General features: G+C 39.8%; 1 protein-coding gene and 1 pseudogene across 14 annotated transcripts in view; both read left to right on the top strand.

Moving 5' to 3' along the window:
* Window positions 1-17,401, top strand: part of LOC101833521 (sarcolemma associated protein) — a 124,617-nt gene that overhangs the window by 9,488 nt on the left and 97,728 nt on the right. The window lies entirely within an intron of this gene.
* Window positions 2,364-5,816, top strand: LOC110342326 (annotated as a pseudogene).

Here is a 17,401-nt window from a genome sequence, read left to right as displayed (position 1 = left end):
GACTCTACTTGGCAGAAGTCTTTGCTCTAGCAGGGTTAAAATTTCAGATGTTATGTTACGGTCTTTGATCCACTTGAATTGATTCGCATAGGTTTCAGTTTTATGAGTGGACGTGTCTTCACCGTTTGTGTACCAGTTTGTCAGGGTTCCTCATGTTAACGTAGGTGGCTGTCACCATGTGAGGTTATTTCTGTGTCCCCTGTGTCCTCATTAGCCTGTGTGTCTGTGTTCATGCTGGTGCCATGCTGCCCTTTGTGTTTTCTTGCTGTGTCTCCAGTAGGATCTGAGTTTGGGAATTATGATACTCCCAGCATCACTTTTATATTTAGGTTTGTGTTAGCTGTGCGGGGTCTTCCATATGGATTGTAGGATTATTTTTCTGTATTTATGTAGATTACAATTGGGATTCTGAGGGCAATTGTGTTGAATCTGTAGGCACCTTTCAGTAATACATCTATTTTCACAGGACTCTGTTAATCTGTGAGCATGAAGGATGAGCCTTTCCTTTATCTTGTGTCTTCAGTTTTCTCACTCTTTTTTGTTTGTTTTTATTGATTGATTTTTTAAAAATTTTATGTGCGTTGGCGTTTTGCCTGCACATATGTCTATGAGAGAGGCAGATCCCCTGGAGCTGGAGTTAGAGACACATGTGAGCTGCCATGTGGCTGCTGGGAATTGAACCTAGGTTCTCTGGAAGAGCCGTCAGTGCTCTTAACCATTGGGCCATCTCTCTACCCTCTAGTTTCTTCAGTCTTAAAGTGCCCCTTGTAGGAGTCTTTAATTTCTTTGGTAAGATTTATTACTAGGTATTTACTTATGTGTGTATGTATTTATTTTGAGGCTATTGTGACTAGGATCTAAAAAATTCTTTCTTGGCAAGTTTATGACTGATACATAGGAAAGCTGCTGCTTTTTGTGTTACTTTTGTATTTGATACTTGGCTGAAGTATCATACTAATTTTCTGGTGGATCTTCAGGGTCTTTTAAGTACTTGTCATCTGCAAATAGGGATAATTTGACTTCTGCTTTTGCTATATGTATCCCTTTTATATCTTTTTCTTAACTTATGGCTATGGATAAGACTGAGTACTCTTGACTGGTTCCAAATTTTATTTTATGTTTTATTTTTGGTTTTTCGAGACAGGGTTTCTCTGTGTAGCTTTGGAGGCTGTCCTCCTGGAACTCTCTCTGTAGACTAGGCTGGCCTCGAACTCACAGAGATCCACCTGCCTCTGCCTCCCGAGTGCTGGAATTAAAGGCGTGTACCACCAATGCCTGGCCCGGTTCCAAATTTTAGAGGAGTGTTTTATGTTTATTTATTTTTACATTTAGTATAATGCTGTATATAGGCTATATATCTATATATATCTCCTTTGTCAAGTGCAGATGTACTCTTTCTATTCTTAGTCTGTTTAGGACTTCTATCAGGAAGGGATGTTGAATTTTGCCAAATGATCATGTGAGTTCTGTCCTCAAATGTATTTATATGCTATAATGTATTTATTAATCTGCATGTACTGCATAAAACTTGTACCACTGGGACGAGACCAGTTTGGTTGTGATGTACGGTCTTTCTTATTAATGTGTTCTTGGATTCAGTTTGCAAGTATTTTTATTGAGAGTTTTGCTTCTGGGTTCATCAGGGCAGTTGTTTCCTTTTGGGTTATGTCCTCCTTTGGTTGGCATCAGTATGATCTTGACTTCTCAGAATGAGACTGGTAATAATACTTTCTGTTTTGTGGAACAGTTTGAATATTGGTATGGATTCTTGTTTAAAACTGTGATAAAAGTCAGCAGTGAATTCTACATTGTTTTGTATTTGCTTTTTTGGTTTTGTTGTTGGGGTGTGTGTACATACAGAGACTTTAAAATTATCTCATTTGCCATGGGTCTGTTTCTTTATGTATTTAATTTGTAGATTATATGTATTTTAGAATTCACTCATTTCTTCTAGATTTTCCAATTTCTTAGAATATAGCTTTCAAAATATTATCTAATGATTTTTGAATTTCATTGACACTTGTAACATCTCTCTTTTCATTTCTGCTGTATAATTGGAGTCTGTTAGTGTGGTTGGTTTTTTTGAGTAGTCTCTTGATTTTTTTTTTTTTTTTTTTTTTGGTCTTTCTGAGAACAGGGCTTCTCAGTATTGTTTTGGAGGCTGTCCTGGAACTCGCTCTGTAGACCATGCTGGCCTCGAACTCACAGAGATCTGCCTGCCTCTGCCTCCTGAGTGCTGGGATCAAAGGCGTGCGCCACCAACTCCCAGCCTGATTTTTTTAAAAGATTTATTTATTATGTATACAGTATTCTCTCTGCATGTATGCCTACAAGCCAAAAGAGGACATCAGATCTCATTATAGATGGTTATGAGCCAACATGTGGTTGCTGGGAATTGAACTCAGGACATCTGGAAGAGTATCCAGTGCTCTTAACCTCTGAACCATCTCTCCAAACCCAGTCTCTGGTTTTTAATGTAAGCTGTTATATATAAACTTTCGTGTTAGGACTTCTCTGACTGTATCTTAGAGATTCTGGTAAATTGTGCTGTTATTTTCATTTACTTCTAAGAATTTTAAAATTTCCTCCTTGATTCCTCCAATGACCTGCTGTTCATTAAAAAGTATTGTTCAGTTTCCTCATATTAGTTTAGTTCTTTGTTTTTGTTGCTGTTTTCTGTGTATGGAGAGTGCGGTTGAGCATAGCGATTTATTTCATGGCTAGGGAACAAAAATGAGAAAGAGAAGGTGTCACATACCATTTCCAAGGGCGTGTCTCCAGGAATCGAAGTACTTCCTGCTGTGCCCTGCCATGTAGAAAGAAGTTCCTTTATTTCCCAATCGTGCCATCCATTGGAGCACATCTTTAATACCTGGGCTTGTGGTAGACACTCAGCATTTAAACTATACTACTATAGACTATGAAATGGAAAAATCACATAGATGTGATACTATGATATTATTATCCTTTTATGTTTTGGCCTACTTGGTGTTGATGATAATCTTGTAGGTAGAGTTTCATGTAGCCCAGGCTGACTGGACTTACTGTGTAGCCAAAGATGACTTTGAACCCCTGCTGCCTCCACCTCCTGAGCCTGGGTTTACAGGCATGTGCCAACACGGTTGGGTTAGCCAGTACTGAAAATCAAACCCGGGGCTTTGTGGAAAGCATTTTACCAGCTGAGCCATCATATCCCCAGCCTTGCTCTATGGTGTTCATGAATGTGTTGACTTGGTTTGCTGGCTCCATTGTTTTTAGGCGCAGCATCATGGCAGCAAGACATAGTAAGAAAAGCGTTGTGTTACTCTCATGTTGACTAGGCAACAGAGACATCAGAGGAAGAGGCTGTTGACAAGATACATCCCTTAAGCCTTCCTCAGCTGCTGCCAAGGTGCTCGGTTCTTCCGAGGAAGCTACGGCTGCGTTGGGGTGAGGCCCTCGCTTCATCTGGCGACTAGCACCATGCTGGCAGTCCAAAACGTGGTCTCCATCTCTGAGCGTGCTTGCATCTACTCCGCCCTCATCTTTCACAATGAGGTGACGGTCATGGAGGATAAGATCAATGCCCTCGTTAAAGCAGCTGGTGTCCATGCTGAACCTTTCTGGTCTGGCCTGCTTATTTGCAAAGGCCTTAGCCAATGTCAACATTGGGAGCCTCATCTGCTCCAGCAGGTGTGTCCTGTCCTGCCCGTCCCCTGTCCCGTCCCCCCAACCCCCCCCCCCCCCGCCCCAGCTGAGAAGAAAGTGGTAGCAAAAAAGAAAGAGTCTGAGGAGTCTGATGGTGACATGCACTTTGGTCTTTTTGACTAAGTCTCTTTCTTGTTAACATGCCCAATACAAAGATGAGCCTGGAAAAAAAAATACATCCCATAAAAGCAGACCTCTGGTAATCCACTTCCGTTAGGCCTGGTTTCTAACATCTTCCAATAAAATTTTTCGGTGGCTTCATCTTTTGATTAGTTCAAAGGCCTCATGATCCTATCACATTTCCAGTCTCACCTAGGAAGAGTGCGTTAGAGATCAGTTCTGTAACACATGAATCTGAGGGTTTATTCATAGCCATGGTCTGTCAGAGCTGTCTTCTCAGTGACTTAGGGGTGTCCGTAGTAGATCTGGAAGCTCAGTGAGTTAGTGAATACAGTCACTCTGAAAACGCTTGATTGAGGGGATATAGAGTATAATTATTTTGCTTTGAAAGTCTTGTGTATTGTACTTGTTGATAACTTGTTTTTTCCTGGTTTTAATTGTTGATATTTTCATAAAGCCTGTGTTGATTGCCCATATGCATGACAAGGAATATGGCTTGAGAAAAGCTAAGTAATTCAGGTTATTCCTTCTTAGGCTTCCATGTTAATTGAAATCTTGAGTTAAATACACATTGTGCTAGTGGATTGTGAGTCACAGATGTCAAAAATGTGTTGGAATATTGAGCTTTGTAATACAGCATGAATTAGAAATTCAGTAGCCATAGATGATATTCTCATAATTTTTTTTAATGTTCTGAGTTTTGAAAGTTTGGAACTTTTCTTTGTATTACTATCTCTGAAGACTCTGAATATGTGTATGTGTGTATTACAGTTCAGGCCTACTATGTCCCAAGTATAGGAATGAGTGGCTTCTAAGAACTGCTTAGTGTGATTGTTAGTTTACACTTGGCCAATAACTACAACTTTAGCCTAATCTTGAGCTCAGGGTATTCCTTATTCATCTTTCCCAGGTGTTGGGATAACAGCTTCTAGTCTGACTTTTAGAGCTGTCTTTTTGTTGAGCTTTCGTAGTCTGTTTGCATAATGTTTATCTATTGTAAAGTGTGGATGTCACAATCCAGAATTTGCACTGTCACTTCCTTTGTTAAGTGTAACTCTGCTGCTAACATAGCTTACACAAAACTTGAGTTAATGAGTCTTGAAAAACAGTTTGAGAAAAACCTCCAAAACTTGAAGGTATGAATAATTTCCTGAATTAGAACTACTTTTTTTGTTTTCAGAAACCCTGTTACATGAACTTCTATTATTACCAGAAAACTCCAAACTTTTCTTAAGCCTTTTGGTATAGCATTTAAATTGGCTCAGATTACATCTCAGAAGCTTATAATTTTATTGTATAGTAGAGCTCTTTCAATTTATGAAGTATTCCGATATGAGAAATACAGAGGACTTTTGTGACGTGCATTGTTGCTGTGTTCAAAAGTAGTTTTGCAACTTGAGCTCCTATTTTAACTGCATTGGCTGCAGGCATCTCGTGTAAGAAGAAAGTGAACTAACTAGTGTCATTTATTGCTTAACACCAACAAGAAAACACTTTGCATTAAAGAACAAAAATTTATAATAATCATGTTGATTGAATAGTTAAAAAGCAGCAACACGTGTTTTGATTATATTGCTTTCCCAGTACTATTTGTAAGAGTTAATGATTCAAAGTAAAAATCAGTGTCACTTTCTTCTCTGTGAAAGTTAAGTAGAATAACTGAATCAGTTGGGGTTTTTAGTTAGATTTCCCATTTCTTCCTTAGATTCCTTAGGTAATTGTTTTATTTGTTCTGTTTTTCTTAAACCACATTTTTTTTGTTTCCTGTATTATATATTCCTTAAGTTGACTATAATGGAGGTTTCATGTATTGAACATGGGGCCTATGTGTAGTGGACAAGTGTTCTATTACTGATTATATACCCAGTCTGGCTACGGTGGATTCTGAATGGATATTTTCTGTTTATTTATATCATCTAAAAAGCTAATTCTTATCTCTGTGAGTTCGAGACCGGGCTGGTCCGACAGCCTCCAAAACAATACAGAGAAACCCTGTCTCGTAAAACCAAAAAAAAAAAAAAAAAAAAAAAAAAAAAAAGCTAATTCTTGCCAGGCGTTGGTTTTGCAGGCCTTTAATCCCAGGCAGAATCCGGCAGATCTCTGTGAGTTCCAGACCAGCTTGGTCTACAGAGTGAGTTGTGAGTTCCAGGACAGCCAGAGCTGCTACACAGAGAAACCCTGTCTGGAAAACCAAAAGCAAAACAACAAAGAAGCCAATTCTTTAGAATTGTGAGGACTCATTTTTGTTTTAATATATACTGACAGTATACATAGTCAAGGGCCAGGAATGTATGTCAGGTGTAAGAGTGTTTGCTGAGCACCTCTGACTGTGGGGATGAGCTGTGGTATATTAAAAATGAAATTTATTAAAATGACCAGACACATTTAGTAACACAATAATTTTATATGGCCTTCTTTTTTTTTTTTTTTTTTTTTTTTTTAAAAGATTTATTTATTTATGTATTATGTATACAGTGTTCTGCCTGCATGTCTGCCTGCAGGTCAGAAGAGGGCACTAGATCTCCTTACAGATGGTTGTGAGCCACCATGTGGTTGCTGGGAATTGAACTCTGGACCCCTGGAACAGCAGTCAGTGCTCCTAGCCTCTGAGCCACCTCTCCAGCCCTTATATGGCCTTCTTAGATTCATCTTATTTAGTATTTTGAGGGGAATTCTTTTCTTCCTCGAACCTTTAGTTTTAGATTTGAGGTACCTGCTGTTTTATTTTTTCATTAAAATTTCACCTTTAATTTCCAGCAGCATATATAATCATTTAGTAATTTTAAGTGTGGTACCCATGGAGCATGTCCTATGAACTAACCATAGTCTGGGTAAACCAAAGTCTGCCCCGTGAACCTGACATTCTAGAGTGCGGTGTGCCGTCGTCACTCTCCTCTCCTCTCCACAGCTTGATTGGGACACATGGAGTGCTTTGGGTTTATTACTGGAAAACTTAACATCATTCGTTTGTCCTTTAGTGTGAATAAGCAATACTTTTGATTCATTTTCAGTTTTGCATTTGATGAAATCTGTCTGTTTCCTGTGATGTTATATACATCATATATGCACTTTCTATATCCTTTTACTTTCCTGCTGTTTAACTCATGTAATCCTCGTTGTTAATGATATTTAAAAGTCATTAGGAAGCCAGGCAGTGGTGGCACACGCCTTTAATCCCAGCACTTGGGAGCCAGAGACAGGAGGATCTCTGTGAGTTCGAGACTAGCCTGGTCTACAAGAACTAGTTGCAGCACAGCCTCCAAAGCTATACAGTCTCTGTCTGAAAAAACTAAAAAAACAAAACAAAACAAAAAAAAACTTAAAAAAAAAAAGGCCAGTAGGGAACCTTTCCCAGTAGGGACCCTTTTATATGGATTATTCAGTGATACTTTAGCTTAGTTTTGGGATATTTGTGTGTGGGGGCAGGGAGAGAGGTCTGGGATCCAACTTGGGGTCACTGGCATACTATTACATGCCCAACCCTGCCTGTCCCCTTCCCCAGTATGCATACTATTACATGCCCAACCCTGCCTGTCCCCTTCCCCAGTATGCATACTATTACATGCCCAACCCTGCCTGTCCCCTTCCCCAGTATGCATACTATTACATGCCCAACCCTGCCTGTCCCCTTCCCCCAGTATGCATACTATTACATGCCCAACCCTGCCTGTCCCCTTCCCCCAGTATGCATACTATTACATGCCCAACCCTGCCTGTCCCCTTCCCCCAGTATGCATTTTTAGTGGAACTTTTCAAATTATTTTTGTGCATGACACCGTTCTTTCCTGGTTCTTATTTGTGTGTGTGTGTGTGTGTGTGTGTGTGTGTGTGTGTGTGTGTGTGTGACAGTTTTGACATCTCCATTTTTGTCTCTATTGTCTAAAGTCTTCATTTTTAGTCCTTGATTTTTAATATTCCCAGTTCTTTCTCAAATGTCATTAATTACAGTTTTAACTACGTTGTGTTTTTATTTCAACGTTTATATCTTTGTGTATTTATATTTTTAAGTTTTTAAAGAAATTTTTAGAGTATATACTACAGTGCTTAGTATATCTACAAAAATGTACAACTATTTACCACTTTCTAGTTCCAGAACATTTTTTTCCTTCACCTCCAAAGAAACTCTGGATCTCAGAGTAGTCACTGCCCAGTTCCTTCTTCCTGCCAAACTCTGGCAACTACTTGTAGAGGGAGGCTCTTCTCCATATAGTCTGGGTCCTACTGGGCTGGTTTTTCTCTGCCCACTGGGTCCCCACAGCCACTTATAAAATAACCACTCTGAGACTTATTACCTATAATTGTTTGTTCAATGACTTAGGTTTCTTATTGGCTAGCTGTAATGTGAGGTTCTTTGTCCTGCCTAGGTTCTGCCGCTCCAATCCCAAACGAACACACAAAGACGTATTAATTATGAAACTGTTGGCCAATTACTAGGGTTTCTTATAGGCTAGCTCTGTCTCAATTATTAACTCATAGCTACTAATCTATGTATTTCCACATGGTCTTGGCTTACCAGAGAATGCTGAACCTGCAACTCCTTTGCCTACTACATGGCGACTGTGCCTCCCTACATTTCCCAGAATTCTCCTCACCTCCCAGCCCCACCTATCTCCCTGCCTCTGTTGGCCACAGAGTTTTATTTATCAGCCAATAAGAGAAACATATACGTAGAAGGACATCTCCCCCATCAGTGAGCTCTCATAAATTAACCCATTTCTATTAACCTGTGTGTCACCGCGTGGCTGTAGCTTACCCCGGTGGCTACATGGCCTCTCCTCGACCCCTCCCATTGTCTCTCTCTATCCCTGTTTGGATTTCCTGCCTAGCTCTACTCTGTTAAGCCATTGGCCTAAACGTCTTTATTCATCAACCAATACAAGAAAGGAATCACAGCATGCAGAAGGACATCCCCCATCAACCCTGATCTTTCTTTGTCTGTAGATCGCCTATCTGCACATTTTTTAAATGGAATTGTGCAACATGCTTTTGCATCTACTTTTCATTTAGCATAGTGTTTTCAGGGATTCTCCAAGTTGAGGCATTTACCAACACTTTATTTCTTTTATTTCAGATAGTAACCCATTGTATGAATATATCATATTTTATTTATTTAATCTAGTCATGGGCATTTAAGTAATTTGATTTTCTCTGTCTAGCTATTATGAATGTGTGCACACGTTTTTGTACTACATATATTCCAGTTTATTTGTGTATGTACGTGGAAGTAAAGTATATCATGTATAACTTTATGTTGGAGCAGGCCTTCTCAGATTGCCTGACACAGAGACTTACTCTGCGTTATGAATGCTCGGCCCTGTCCTATGCTTGTCCCGCTAGCTCTTATAACTAAATTAGCCTGTTTCTTTTCATCTGTGTTTTGCCTTGGAGCGTCTTACCTTTCCTTCATTCTGTATGTACGTCTTGCTCGGTGTCTGTCTGGCTGACACCAGTTGTCTCCCTCTCTTTCTCCTCATGCTCTTCTCCCCTCTATCCTCCCAAGCCTGGACTCCTCCTCCTGCTTATTCTCTCTGTCCTCCAGCCCTGCCCATCCCTCCACTGCCGAGTTGTTGGCTGTTAGCTTTATTAGCCCAGTCATGTGCTTTAGGCAGGCAAGGTGAGACACCAGCACATCTTTACGTAGTTAAACAAGTGCAGCACAAACCAGTGTAACACATCTTTGCCTTGTTAGACAAGTGCAGCACATGTTTCCACAGCAAACACTATGTATAGCATTTTGGGAAACTGCCAATCTGTTTTCAAAATGGGTATACCACTTTATACTTTACCACTGCATGAGAGTTTTTAGTTCATCTCCTGATCAACGTCGTCTTAAGCTGTATCTGTCAGGTACTGTCTCAGATTTTGGTTCGTAGTTCTTTAGTGAGTAATAATGTTGATCATCTTTTCATATCCTTGTTGGCTATTTATGTACATTTTGTGGTATAGGGTCCTGCCCAAGATGGCTTCTACCTCACAATCCTCCACTTCATCCTCCTACAGCTAGGTGGGTGCTACCATAGCCACCTTTGTATATCAGTATTTTGAACAACTATCTCCTGAGATCCCTTTTAGTATTTAGTTTTTTTGTTTGTTTTTTATAACAACAGGGTTTCACTTTGTGGACCAGGCTGGCATCAGACTCAGAGATCTGTCTGCCCCTGCCTCCCAAGTGCTGGGATCAGGTGTCATAACTCTTGACCAAGAGTTTTATTTTTATTATTTGAAATTATAATATAATTAAATCATTTCTCCTTCCTTTTTCTCCCACCAAACCCTTCCATATACTCCTTCTCTCTTTTTCATTGTTACTACATACATACATGCATGCATGCATAGGTATTTCATTGTTACTACATACATGTATGCATAGGTATTTCATTGTTACTACATACATGCATGCATAGGTTATCTCATTGTTACTACATACATGCATGCATGCATGCATAGGTATCTCATTGTTACTACATACATGCATGCATGCATAGGTATCTCATTGTTACTACATACATGCATGCATGCGTAGGTATGTATATACTGCCTGCTTGTCTTCTTCTACCCTTCTCTTCCCCTTCCCTCTCCTTGCTCCTCACCTTTTTCCTCTTTCCTTTGCCTTTCCTAACCCCCTCCTTTTTTTCCTTCCTTATTTTTTGTGGCAGGGTCTTGTCCTTTTGTCCCAGGTTTGCCTGGACTCAGGATTCTCTTGTTTCCTTCTCTTTAGTGTTAGGTTACAGGTATGAGCTGTAATTGACTTAAAAACAAAAGTGTTTTCAAATATCAGCGTCATGTCATATACTTATTAAAACAAGGTTCCCCGGGGACCATTGTATATCTGTAGTAAACATTGAGACTTGACATCATGTAGTTGAAAAACATAGAATTAAAATAATGTAGTGTGGTGACTAAGAGCATGGATTGTGGAGCCTGGCTCTGTCACTTTCCATGATCTTGGACAAGTCATTGCTGTTTCAGGGCCTTCACTCCCTGTCAGGAATGTCTGTGCTGTGAAATGCATGGCAGACCTTGGAACAAATGCACTTAGTACTTTTCTTGTCACGGTTGTCAAATACTTGATAAAAAGTAACTTCCGAGGGAGGGGCTTGTGTGTGTGGCTCGGTCTGTGGCGGGATAGGCATGGGGGGCTCATGTAACAGTGTGTGGTTGGGATCCCTCATTTCTTGTGTCTCACTTAGGTTTCTACTGCTGTGAAGACACCGTGACCACAGCAGCTCTCTTGTAAAGGAAAATTTGTAATTGGAGCTGACTTACAGTTTCAGAGGTTTAGAGGGCTAGTTCGTCATCATGGAGGGGAGCATGGCAGTGTGCAGGCAGACAAGGTGTTGGAGAAGGAGCTGAGAGTTCTACGTCTTCGTCTTCAGGCAGCAGAAGGAGACTGTGTGCCACACTGGGCATAGCTTGAGCTTAATGAGACCTCAACGCTCTCCCCTACAGTGATACACTTCTTCCAATAAGGCCCCATCTACTCCCATGAGGCCACACCTCCTAATCGTGTCACTTCCTATGGTGCAAGCATTCAAACACGTGAATCTACGGGGGCCACACCTATTCAAACCACCACATCTTGGTTTATCAAGAAGCCAAGCAGGGAAATGCCAGCACTCATCTGGCTTTCCTCTTCTTTCCCTTGGTGTTCATTCTGGATTCTCCAGCTCACGGGGTGCTGCTGCCCACTTCAGGGTGAGTGTCTCTTGTCAGCCTCTCTGGAAGCCAAAGTGTGCCACACTCTTTCCAAGGTGTCTCTTAACCCAAGCAAGCTGACACACTCAACATCAGTATGTAAAAACTCAAATACAGGTTGGAATATTGTTTGACTTTAGTAATTGTCATATGTTCTTGTGTCAGCTTAGTAATGTCATTCCTAGGAACCTTATTATAGGTGATGCTTGCAGATGTATTAAGTAATAGTGTCAAACCAGCTGTGGTGGCACACATCTGAATTCTTGGCTCTAGGGAGGCTGCTGAGGTTCTAGAGAGGATGAAAGAATTCAAGGAGACTTGTACTTCATATTTTTACCCTACAGCAAAATAAAGTACTATACGGTGAAAGCAGAACAATTTTAACCCAGGGACTGGTTGCAAAAGTATTCTGTATACTAAAAACCTGTTAACTACAGATTCATCCAAGTTATGAAATGTTACAGTCAGTAAGTTATATTGTCAAAAGGATTTGCTTAATTTTAACTTATCATTATCATGTGTGCATGTACATGTATGTATGTGTGTACAGTCAGATATGTGCCATGTACATGTATGGAGTCATCAGGCTGGTGTCGCAAGTGCTTGTACCCACTGAGCTATCTCATCAGCCCTACCAAAAGTATTTAGTGACATGCAAAAATGTAGGTGAAATGTTAAGTTCTGTGGAATATGCCATTATAATGAATATGTCTCTAATTTTTTAAAAATATAGTACAAGAAATTAGGTCTGTTGTATACGGAATATAGATAAATGCATTATGCTGTTGACAGAAGCTTGTTCATGAAAGCTTGAGGCATTTGCTTTATTTTCTCCTGTACTTAATTTTATTATTTATTAATAATTTTCTGTTATGCTGATTTTGATGATAAGTTTTTAAAGATTTTTTTTTGTTTTCATCTTAAACATTTTTTGCTGAGGGTTGATAGTGCATACTTTTAATCCCAGCACTGAGATCTCTGTGAGTTCAAGGCCAGCCTGGTCTACAAAGCCAGTTCCAGGACAGCCAGGACTGTCACACAGAGAAATCCTGTCTCAAAAGAACCAAAAACAACAACAACAACAAAATTTAAGTTGTAGGCTTAGCTGGCCTGGTGCTCTGTATATGGACCAGTGGGCCTTGAACTCATAGAGATCTGTTTATCTCTGTGTCCACAGTTCCGATATTAAAGATGCACTTAGAGAAGATAATTATTTTTGAAAAGGATCTCATGTGGTGACAATGACTCGAAGTACTAGTTTTGCTATTGAAGACTGACAGACTTTGAATTAACTTTTTGTCTTTTGTAGTAGAACAGTTTGTATATCTACAGAATAAGAAATTGGACTTACATTTATTTAAAAATTTAAGTTAATTTTGATTTATCTGTTTGGCTGCTTGGTCTGCTTGCATATTTGTGTACCGCGTGCATGCCTGCTGCTCATGGAAGACAGAACAGGAGTCAGATCCTTGGAACTGGAGCCATAGACACTTGTGAGCTGCTGTGTGGGTGCTGGCTTTGAATCCTGGTCCTTTGGGAGACTACCAAGCGCTCGTAACTGCTGAGCCGTCTCTTCCCTTTGGACTTGCATTGTAGAAGGCACTGCAGTGGAGTGATAAAGAACGGAGACGTCATGGGACAGTTGATGACTCTAACTGTGAGATGACTACATAGGCTCATAGCCGTATGTTTCCACCTTCTATTAGTGTGTGGCATTGGTGAGCATTTAGCCTCTTAGCGCCTTAGTTTTCTTATGGGAATAATAATAGTATTTCATAGGGATTAAGAGAATTAAATGAGTCATTATGTGTAAAGGAAGTAATATTGGGCCAGGCACACAGTTAGTACTCAATAGATACTAACCTTTCACTACATAGCCTCCCTTATGTAGTTACTTAATGCCAGGGGTATTTTTAGCCAAATTGGTGGTTATATTTTAAAAGCTTCAGTTTTCTGTTTAGAGGTTTTCAGAATTGTGGCGTTTGCCAGTTTGTAAAGTTGGAGTAGTTGGGATTTTGAATTCCTCTCCTGCCTTCACATTTTGCTTTCTTATTTTGGGTTCTTGCACTGGTAGTTTCTTTAGGCCTTAAGTTACCTCACTGATGAGGATATTTTTCAGAACTCAGCACTAAAATTTTACTTGTTTTTTTTTCTAGAGTTTTAATTAACTTTTTATTTTGAAGACACTGTATGTACTTTAATATATTTGTGGTAAGTTGCTATATAGTACTATTTAGTTGTACCTATTTTTCTTCAACTGATATTTTAACTTTAGGCATAGTATAAGGGTTGAGATAATGTTATAGCAAATTGACTGGCCTACTGTAGGAAAAGTCTAACAGTGTGCCCTTTTAAATTCAGCTAGAAACTGATAATGCATAGTCTCCCTTTAACTCAGTTGATGCATATGTGTTACTTAATTTAATCCCAGAAAAGAATGTATCCAACTGTTAGTAAGAAAAAAAGTCAATGTATTTATTAGAATTAGTAACCATGTTGAATTTGTAATCCTGAATGACGACTATAGAAATGCATTAGTTTCATATTACATCATTGTCTTTCACTTGCTATATGAGGTAATTAAGTTCTTCAGTCAGTTGTGACTCAGCTATTGCATTGCTTTGGAAATTTTTATCCGAGAATAGATAACTCTGGTAGCAAAGTTATTATTGCAGTTATATATTGAAGGTAATTATATATCTGCTTTCTGTAGGTACAAGAGTAGAGACTATATGTGCTTTAAAAGTTTTTATTTGTGTATTTTTTTAGTTATTAGTGCTCTGTCTGCTTGTATGACTGCATGTCAGAAAAGGGTATTAGATCCCATTACAGATGGTTGTGAGCCACCATGTGGGTGCTGAGAATTGAATTCAGGACCTTTGGTAGAGCAGCCAGTGCTCTTAACTGCTGAGTCATCTCTCTAGCCCCAGAAATTGTATTTCAATACATGTTTTTTTTCTTAATATCTTTAGAAGTATCCCCTATTTTGTGCATTGTGTCTGAAGTGATAGCCTGCTACAGTGGTCGTTATTTCTTATTACCAAGAAACATAAGGAATTTTTGTTTTTGTTTTTACTGACTATATTAGTTAACTTCTCGTTGCAGTGATGAAATACCATGACTGAGGCAACTTAAGGAAGAAAGTTTGTTTTGGCTTACGGTTCCAGGGGGAGAGCCCATACTTTGGGGGCTGTATGACTGAAGGCAAGCGGGATCAGGAAGGGAGAGGTCAGATTTCTGTCTCACATGCAAGAAGCAGAAGCAAGCTAGAAATGGGACACAGCTGTAAACTCTCAGAGCTCACCCCAGTTGCATGTCATACAAGGAAGAAAGTTAGTTGGTTCATTCAAGATACGTATTAGGCAGGCAGGGCAGCATGCTTATAATCTTGGTACTCTGGAGGAGGAAGAGCCAGGACAACTCTTCAGGCTGCACATTGAGTGGAGCCAGCCTGGGTTGCACAATTGAGACCTTGTCTCAAAAACATAAGCGTGCAAGCAAACAAATAAAAACTAGAGCTGATCTGAGGTCTGGGGTAATATGTAGCTCAGTGACGAAGCATGTGCCTCATGTAATGTAACGCTCTGGACTCCGTCATTAGCAGTGCCGAGTGGGAAAAATCCATGTGGAGTAAACACAAATGGGTTGCTGATTTGATCAGTACAGTGCCTACTGCTAGAAAGGTGTGGCAGGGACACCAACTTTGTATTTTGGAATTAGTGAGTCCAGGATAACTTTTGTTGTAAGTTTTGAATGTAATTAAAAATTCAGTAGTACATTTTAAAAGGTGGGCCAAAAAGATAAGCAAACAGCTTTAAATGTTCCCAGGTGCTACACTGGGTAGGTCTGGCCAGGACTTCCTTTCAACTCTTTCTATGATCCTTCAACCCAGAGTTGCTAATCCAGTATGGCTGTTCCTTTGTTGCTTTGTATGCTTGTTGTGCAGTCTGCATCCTGCTGTTTTAGCTTTGGCTAAATTCCCAACCAGTTGTTCTTACTTGAGTGACTCACATCTGGGGTTCACATCATGCTACTCTAAGAAAACACCGCTAACTTTACTATTTCCTATAAAAATTCTGAGATGCCCTGTCTGATTTACTTGCTTTGTGGACTCATCTAAAAATATGGTTTTGAGTTTTTTAAAAGTTCCTCATGGAGTTCTTCTTTATGGGTGGGCCAAACAAACATCTTTCCATCATCCCCAACAAGTTTTAGTACAGAATAAGCGACACATTATCTAGCAAAAAGTAATGGAGGGGCTCTTAAAAGCAAGAAATGAAAACATATCCTTTATTTTTTCCTTCTAACATCAAAGATTCTTTCCATTCCTGATAAATTATTTGCATTAATTATATGCTGTATAAGTACTACCATAGTTTTATGTTATTCCCACACAAATATGCTTCTTTGTTATATAGGGCTGTATGGGTTTTATACTGTTAAAGTTTGGTTTACATGAAATCAGAGGCGAAGAGATGATGTATGACAATCAAGGAGTTAGGAATGATAAGTAAAGCATCTTCCTATTCATTTTATTAAGCTTTTCAGTAATTTTTGTTTTATTCAAAGTAAAGCCAGCTGTGGTTGTAGACACCTGTAGTCCCAGTGCTCAGTAGAGGAGACTGAAGAGGATCTGGAGGCCAGCATGGGCTGTGCAGTGAGTTCAGGGTAGACTGCAAGAGTCTGTTACCAAGGAGGAAAACCCAGAAGCAAAAAAAGCATGCAACCAACTTAATATAGTAAATGGTAAACAATTTTCTCATAGGTAGTTAATCTTTTCTCCTCTGGTTGCTTGATTACTGTAGGACCCCAAGAAGAGATATCCCTGTGCATTCTAATTTTTTGGAATTAGAGATTCTGGGTTGTAATGTGTTGTGACTTTTCTAGATTTCTTCTGTTCTTAGGCTCCTTGTCAGTTTATTTGGGTCAGCATGACTTCTGTTTGTACCCTGGTAGAACTGTATAGGTAGCTCTTGGCTTTTTAAACGACCTCTTAGGTATTATTTTTCCTGACATCCGCTTGCCCCCACTGTGTACTTCTAACTATTCTGTTAGAAACCAATTCAGGCATTTCCCCACTGGTTTCTCCTTAAGGAGTTTGAATTATTGTTTTCTCAGTTACATTAGTGTTATTTCATATAATTAAATTTCCTAGTTATTTGTGTGTGTGTGTGTGTGTGTGTGTGTGTGTGTGTGTGCGCGCGCGCGCGCGCGCGCGCGCATGCATGTAGGTGCTCACAGAGGTCAGTGGGTCCCCCAGGAGATGGAGCTGTAGGTGGTTGGTTGGGAATAATCACTTGGGGCTCCTGGAAGAACAGTCCACGCTCTTAACCACTGTGCCATGTCTCCAGTTAATGCTTGTGCTTTTTGTTCATGTATGTTTTCATTTTCTTCCATCCCCATGCCTTCCCCTTCCTTTGCATGTTTGTACTACTGAGTCTGGGACCTCATGCCTGTGATCAAGTACTTCACCATGGAGCTGTATTCTTAGCCTCTTTTGAAGATTTGCTTTTGGGTAAGGGCTTGCTAAGTTGTCCTGACGATCAGTGTTCCTGCCTTAGTCTCCCTAGTGTCTGGGATCCCAGGTGTGTGCACCGCCCTAGCTCTTGTCTGTCTTTCTGTCTGCATTTACTCACTGCATGTGTTCCAGAGAATTTAAAAGTGAGATGTCCAAAACTGAAGAGAGTCAGTCACTAGCCATCCCTCTCCAGTAATTTCCAAACACAGATGATGCTTGGGCTGCCCAAATAGCCAAAGCTAGAAACCTGTGTCTTTGATACTGAGCCCATAGAATCTGTCATTAAGCTCTGTTTACTACTAAAGTTGTCCAAGTTGAAAACATTATTATTTATTTTAGAAGCCTTGCTCAAGGCTTTGGTCTAGCACCCCGTTAACCCTT

The sequence above is a fragment of the Mesocricetus auratus genome, unplaced genomic scaffold (genome assembly GCF_017639785.1).
Source record: "Mesocricetus auratus isolate SY011 unplaced genomic scaffold, BCM_Maur_2.0 Super-Scaffold_100006, whole genome shotgun sequence".
NCBI lineage: Eukaryota > Metazoa > Chordata > Mammalia > Rodentia > Cricetidae > Mesocricetus > Mesocricetus auratus.
The sequence above is the reverse complement of the archived record's forward strand: the minus strand, read 5'-3'. Positions and strand labels throughout refer to the sequence as shown.